The following is a 7,969-nucleotide window of genomic DNA, read 5'->3' on the forward strand; positions in this document are numbered from 1 at the left end:
GAATAGGAAGTTTCCTTAATGATCGGGAACAGTCAGACGCTTGTTCTCTTCGGGAACAACCTTCGGGTTGTTCTAGATGGCTGTTCCGCATCGTATCCTTCAAAACGCCATCTGACTTCCTGAATCTCTCTTCTTTGCCCTTTCATCTGCTCCAAACCTGGAATGATATCAATTAAACACGAATTAGGACTGAGAATTAGCTCAAAGCACACATATAATGGTATTAAAAACACCATATATCAAGTGTTCAGAATCTTCACTCTCCAACTTGAGGGGGAGTATTGGAGAGGATATGGATGACAATTATACTTGTGTTTATCATAATAGAGTTGTATATATGGCTTATAGATAAGTTCTATTTGTCCTTATCCTCTAAGGTTTAGGTCGACCATGTCATGTATATAAACAAGAGCAATTGCTCGATATAAGTCAAGTTAACAATTCATAAATCATATCTACTTTACACGATGCTAATGATTTATTTTTGTTTTTCAAATCATTCTTTGATGCCAACTTAGCTCTCACTGAACAGGTTTTCATCGACCTTTCTTGTTGACCTTAGTGAAATCTAAATCATACCGTTTAATTCTGTTATTTAGCAGCCTCCTAACACTACAAGAAAACACTATGAACTCCAACAAAGATTTCCGATGCCTCTAGTTCTCGGAATGTTTCCGATAACGCAGTGAGATAATAGTGACAAATTTCAAAATTCATCGGAAATTTATAGGAATTTTCCGGCAACCATGTATTATCGGAAAGCTGTCGGTAAAATTCTCGGATTTTTGTCAAGATGTACCAACAAACATGTATTATCGGAAAGTTGTCGGTAAAGTTCTCGGATATTTGTCAAAGTGTACCGACAAATAGTGTTCTCAGTATTTGATTGGTAAAGTTATCGGAAAATTAACAGTAATTAATATTGTCACATATGTCATTGTTTCCGAGAATAGTTACCGTCGTCAATTCTGTTGGTTCTTAATAAACGATGAAAAATAAGATATAATGCATAATATATTTAATATTTAAAGTCTAATATCCATTGCATGCGGTAATTTTTAATACAAGTTAAGATATTGACAATCTTTATTTTTTCCTTTTTTATAATTTCTCTCTCTCCATAAAAGAGCATTTCCAAAAATGAACTCTATTTTGAAGTTTCCAAAACTCTATATTTGAAGTTTAAAAGTGTTATTCTCTAAAAGTAAAACTTTAAATTCAACTTCAAAACTATTTGTATTTTATAATATGGTCCTTATATTTGTCATAACTAATTTGAATTCATAAAACTTTTGTAAATAACTAGCACATATATAAACATATTACAACAAAATTAATTAATATTATATTATATTAAAATATAAAATTTTAAACAAAATAACTTAATTAATATTAAACTTCAAGCAAAATACCATATTACTCCATAAAGTGATTTTCGTAATGCATATATGATCTACTAGTGAATTTTGAAGTAAAAATGGTTCTCCTCATTTTTAATTTATAGATTAAAGATAAAAAAAATAGTTGAAATCGGGTGATATTAATACTTGTAAATACATTAGATCAGAACAAAAAAAAATAAAATATTGTTAAAAGACTAACTTTTATCGATGATATTAATACTCGTGAATATATTTAATATGAACAAGAAAGAATTGTACGAAAAGACATCATCATCAACAACAACAACCATCTTCAGTTAAACAAAAAAAACTGGACAATATTTGGAAATTTTGAAGGTTCCAGATCAAACTTACCTGACTATTAGTAATGTTGTAATATTTAAATTTGTGTAATAGTTATGCCTTCATGTAATTTTTTAAAAGTTTTTTTTTAAGTTTTATTGTATATTGTTGTTGTCTAAATCTAGTTTTAAATATTTTAAATCTTATTTTAAAGTTTTATTTAATTTTATATGTAAAACTTAGATTTTGTAAACAAAACTTAAAATATTTATGAGATATAATTTTTTTAAGAATTAAAACAATAAACAAGAAAATATTTATGAATCATAAATGTTATGTGTAGTTATAAAGACCAAAATGCAAATAAAAATATGAAGTTTTGAGTAGTGAAACTTCAAAACTTTAAAAAAAATTTTGATAGCAAAAAACTTCATATTTGAAGTTATAGAATATTTTTTGGAGATGCTTTTATCTTCTTCTCTACTCTTTGTTCTCTGTAGATCTGTCAAAGAGACGATAGCAATGGCATTAAGTGACATCTTCACGAACGAGCTTGTTCAAGTTCGCGTCTCCGGTTGGCCTTGACGGGAGCATCACCAGTTTCACATCTTGTGGGATTTACTCGGGATTGGGAGGAGGAGGAGGTGGTGCTGCTTATTCTTCATGTTTGGTTCTGGTTAGTGTGCTATGTCTAGGATATTTGCTTCTTCTTCTTTTTGCTCTTCTTTCTCTTTGTTGCTTTTATATCAACCAACCACCTAAATCTCCTTCACACCACCGTTGCCGCCACTTACTCCACTCTACTGCCATCGCCGTTCACTCCACCTCCACCATCAAGGTCAATTTCGCAGCCTACACCAACACAACCTCACCCATTTATTAGATAATAATGTAGTTTGTTATATATTTTTATAGAACTTCTATATTTAATTTATTTATATGTAATTTATATTTGATAATTTTATTTATTTATTTTTTAATTTTGCTTTTTGTTTTTTTTTTCAAAAAAAATATTAGATTCTCGGAAGTTTATCGGATACATTTCTCGGAAGTTCATCGGGATTTCCGATCACTTTCCGACAAATAATCCCGACGATATTTGTCAACGGAAATTACCTACTAGCTTCCGACGAACTGGAATTTCCGAGAGCCAAACTCCGACTAAACCTTGATCGTCGGGAAATGGTGGGAAATTCCCACTACCGACTACCTTCCGAGTAATCTGGCTGTCGGAGTATGAATCTTATTCTTGTAGTGTAAGTTTCCAGTTTTACGATCCCAAGGACACCCTTCTTCACATTTCCACGATTCTTGCCACCTACCAATGTTGATAAATGCAGAATTATGATTCTTGAATCTGTTTAAAACCGTTGTTATCAGCTGATGATTGATGATATCATCCGTCCTAACTTGTTCAAAATGTTTCTATAGTTTCACATGGATGCTTCTTTAGAGAATGTAGTGTACAGCACTCTATTGTGGGCATACGATCACGTGTAGAGTCTGAAGTAGAGCTTCGGGATACGATTGTGATGGGAGCAGATTTCTACCAAACAGAAGCTGAAATCATGTCTATGTTGGCTGAAGGGAAAGTTCCCATAAGTGTAGGGGAGAACACCAAGATTAGGTATAAGTATAACAGAAGCTGTAGTCCCGTCTCTAATCTGTAGCATTCATTGTTACTTGTATTGTGTTGTGCAAAATGCAGGAACTGTATGTCTGCATCATTGACAAGAATGCCAAGATTGGGAAAAACGTGGTCATAGCAAATACAGATGTATATGTTGTTTTGATTACATCTTTTGTTGATTTCAAAACTTTTCCATTGTCCAATATTGGTTTGTTTTATTTGAGTGTGGCACGGTGTGGAAGAAGGAGATATGCCAGAGGAAGGTTTTTGTATAAGATCAGTCATTGCCGTTGTGGTGAAGAACGCCACCATTAGAGATGGTATGATTGTTTAGCTTTAAATTTCTCTTAGGAGCCGTGTGATTCTTGTGGCTTTTAACGAGAAAGGCGTTAAGTTGGATTATTAATTTTATAAAACAAGATGGAGAATTATTGACACTTTGAGAAAGAAAAAAAATACTTATAATGATCCAGAATTTAGGAGAGGTTACTTTTTCCTCAAGTAACCATAATTTATGTGATCAATGCCCTTGGAATTATTCACACGGCTATGTGCCTTGAACCTGCACTAATCATAATCCCTACAATAAATCTAGGTCTACCACACTCGTAAAATGTTGAGGTAGAGAAATAGTTATTTAAATCTATTGAATCTGGTTTATTTGTAAGTTTCGGTTTTGATGGTGAAACAAAATTGGTCTTTCTCATTAGAAAAAAAAAAGAGAAGTAAAACCAGGAAAGACCAAGCTTTGATTCATTTATGATTAATAATGTGACTGTTTCTGTTTACATGAATAGCTTTTAGAAGCTTAAATAAACAATCAATTAGCTTTGAATTATTTTATTTACCTCTTTTATTTTAAAAGAAACTAATCCTAGAGGAATCTTTCAACAACTTGAAATGATGGATCTAAGTTTCTATTCTTATACACCCAGTCGGAGACTTCAATAAAGAGGTTAGGAAAACGGCTACCATAATAGTCACAAATGGTCTCTTCAATGTGTTCTAGGAAATTCTTTGAGTCTTTTGCAATAGTAGTATTGTAGTTTGTCAATTCATTCAAGCTGCAGACATGAGCTTCAACCAATGAAATATAAGCCTTCCTTATATTCTCATGAGCCTTGTAGTCCAAAATGGTTTTGAAATTTATCAGCACTGAATAACAAAATAGTACATATGCTACAAGCTTTTGAAATTTTTTCCTCACATAATATCAAATATAAATTAAAATAAATGTGATTAATTAATTGGATTATTTTAAACGAGGACAATGTCAAACTAACTAGAAAACTGTAATTGCCTATAGTTCAAGGTGTACAATTGAGAAGACGTTTAACCAATTGATATCAAATGTTTGTGAAATGTTGATCGACCCTTTTGGTCATCAAGTCTTTCAAAAGCTTATGTATTATTCACAAATGAACATAGCACTAGGGTTTTGGATGAGTCACTCAACCACTCAACCACTTATTCAGTTTTAAACGCTTTGTGACGATTTACATAGATATACAATTTTGATATTATTTTTATGTTTACTTAATATGAACCTACTAATTATATGTAATTTATCTTATGTATTTTGGTTTGAGATAACATAACACACACAATACAAGATTTGATGTGATGATTTGGCTCCAAAGAGCAAATATCTCGCTTCATGATAATTTTATGTCATATTGTCCTACATTTGACCAAAATCACCTACGTGAAAACACGACCATTTGATAATGTTTTAATTCACTAACTTTTCTCATTCAAAAACTAATATAAGTTTTATCTTCATTTTTTAAAAAATAACAATCACTCAGAAATATCTAATTTGGTTTGTTGTATAAAAACATAATTGTGTAGTTAATCAAAATTGCATCTCATTATTTTTTTTAAATGTATATTGTTCTCTCAAATGATATCATTGAAAATAATGTCTAGATTTGTTGGAGAAACATGAACATCACAAACCATACATTATTTTTTATAAAAACTATAGTGATTTTTTTGTCTTTTTACTAACATTTATTGTATTATCCAGTGCTTTAATCGAATAATTGTTCAAAATTATTATCAAAATATACTTGATCAACATGATTGTTGAATGCTTCAGCATCTCATTCAAACTAAAAAGATATTTTAGTTAGGAAGATGGCCATTAATGTGTGGAAAGTGAATTGTTACAAATAAAATATTTGCATGAATTACACAAATAACATAATTAATGTTAGTCATTTTACTACATTTTTGGTTCTTATTTTGAATTCTAATTTTTGTTCTACGGAAACTATATGGTCCAATTGTGGTAGAACTGTAAATATTTAATGTTGGTTCTTCTTTTTTCCCTATTTTCTACAATATAACAATCACCTACAAATATGTAATCTTGGTTCTTTGTTTTCTAAACATAACTTCATAGTTAATCAAATTTTAATTTAATTAGTTGTTTTCAATGCATAACATTTTTTCAATGATGTTGCTGAAAGTGATATTTTTACTATTTAACAAAAGATTCCTACCTCGTTTGGATGTTTTCATGAAACATAAACAAAGCAGACGATATATTATTTTCTAAAAACCATGGATGTAATAGTTAATGCTCAAAACATATGTATGACTTGCTATAACTATGCATGGATTATACAAGTAACTGTTAGTCATTTTATAGATCACATTTCGTTTTTTATTTTGAATTCTATTTTCTATTCATCTGAAATTACGTGGTCTAATTGTGTGAGAACTGGAAGATTATCAAGTGGCATGTATTCTTTCTGTATATATATCTCGATGTGAACTATGTGTAACTTTCTTATAATACTAAGTACGGAGTCAAATAGAAAAATTGATTGAATAGTAAAAAATCATAAGCAAACTACTAGATGAGATTAATTCAAATTTTATGTATCTATTCATAAACTACGTGAGTGAGACTATGTAACTGTATCTCAGTTAAAAATAATAATAATTTAGATTCTTTTTGTATGAAATCATCAAAAAAAAATTAATTTTGATGTTACGTAGGATGAAACTGTTATATACGGTATTAACAAAAATTCTTATAATGACATGCTAACATATACTCTCTCTGTTCCCGAAAGTAAGATTTTCTAAAGTGTTTATGTTTATTAAGAATTCAATAAATGTTAATAATTTAATTTTTTTATTTTATTATACAGTTTTCAATAATTTTTCACCAATAAAATTTAATCAATTCAAATATTTTCATTTAATGTTTCTTAAAAGTATTAAAACTACATTAAATATATAGAAAATTTAAAACATCTTACTTTTCGGAACGGAAAGCGTACAAGAGGAAGTTAAGTGAAAATCTCAATGTTTGGAGATGAGGTGACATGTTGTTGACATTGGTGGCGGTTTATAATTTATGTTTTGATTGTTGTTAAAAAAAAGAGAATAATATTTATTTATAAATGTTTCTAGTTTTTCTTTACTTTTTTAATGGGCCTTAAAACTATGTGATTTTATTTATCTATATTGTAGCTCATATTCCAGTTGCATTTACCATGAAAATTACATCTTGCTAGAATGGAAAGCTGATGAAAGAATTTATTTTCTTCCTGGTCCACATATGCACTTTCTCTTATATTTCCTTCCTTTCGAATTAGATGTCGTTTTAGAGCAAAATTTTTGTTTTAAAGGTATCGTTTTATGATTTCAATGCAAAATTTATTAACTTTTTATTTTAATCTATTTTTCTATTGGTTGAAATCTGGTTAGGTGTATTGGTAATGATGTTTTTATCTAGTAAATAGATAAATTTAAATGTGTTATTAATCTGTGTGGTGTGTCGAAGTCTAGAACGACAAGTAAAATGAAACAGATAGAGTATAATTTAACTTTTACAATGGAGATGAGAAACAGAAATGCAGACTGAACCCCAAGCCCCTTAAATATCGCTTTCAATTGCGTATCGAGTGAATCTTATGTGCATTAAAAATAGTATTAAGGCCGTAAGTTCATTTTACTGAAACAAATTGAGTAACAATCAGATTGCCAAATTAATTATGACATTAAGTGTTCTGAAACAAAACCAGAAAATACAATATGCATGGAAGGAAAACCATTACTTTATCATGAGTGATTCTCAAGATTGGTGAATTATTAAACTGATTAATATCATCTGTGTTAAGTAATGTCTATGTAATTTTTCTTCTTCTGTGTGTTTGGGTCTCCCAAAGATCGTTTGCAAAAAGTTGTCATTATTAACAATGGACCAAACTCGCATGCTCAACGTTTATCATCACCATTTATAATTACAGACACCGACTTTCTATATTTTTTATTTATTTATATTCCCAGCCTCATATCACCGTTACTTCCCGCCTCACGTTGATGATATATCAGAATATTTTGTCATCATATGCACTTTGTTTTTTTTTCTTTGGTAGCTATCACAAACAATCACAAAATAACACAAGTTTTTTTTAGGCCTGGGCATAAATTCCGGAACCCAAAATCCGAACCGAACCCGAACCAAAAAACCCGATCCGTTATCCGACCCGAAACGTAAAAATATCCGAACGGATCTTGTAGGGTGGTACAAAAAATATCCGAACCCGAAGTGTTATTAACCGAACCCGAACGGGTAACCCAAAAATCCAAAATTAATAGTCAATATAAATATTTTGAAATATATATAAGTATT

General features: G+C 30.1%; 1 long non-coding RNA gene across 1 annotated transcript; it reads left to right on the forward strand.

The window, feature by feature from the left end:
• Positions 1-2,177: 2,177 nt before the first annotated feature.
• On the forward strand, positions 2,178-3,313 carry LOC106333866. Its single transcript, XR_001268484.1, has 3 exons — positions 2,178-2,523; positions 2,703-2,941; positions 3,117-3,313. It is a non-coding gene; the product is annotated as an uncharacterized LOC106333866 (long non-coding RNA).
• Positions 3,314-7,969: the final 4,656 nt, after the last annotated feature.

This window comes from Brassica oleracea, chromosome C3, assembly GCF_000695525.1.
Source record: "Brassica oleracea var. oleracea cultivar TO1000 chromosome C3, BOL, whole genome shotgun sequence".
Taxonomy (NCBI): domain Eukaryota; kingdom Viridiplantae; phylum Streptophyta; class Magnoliopsida; order Brassicales; family Brassicaceae; genus Brassica; species Brassica oleracea.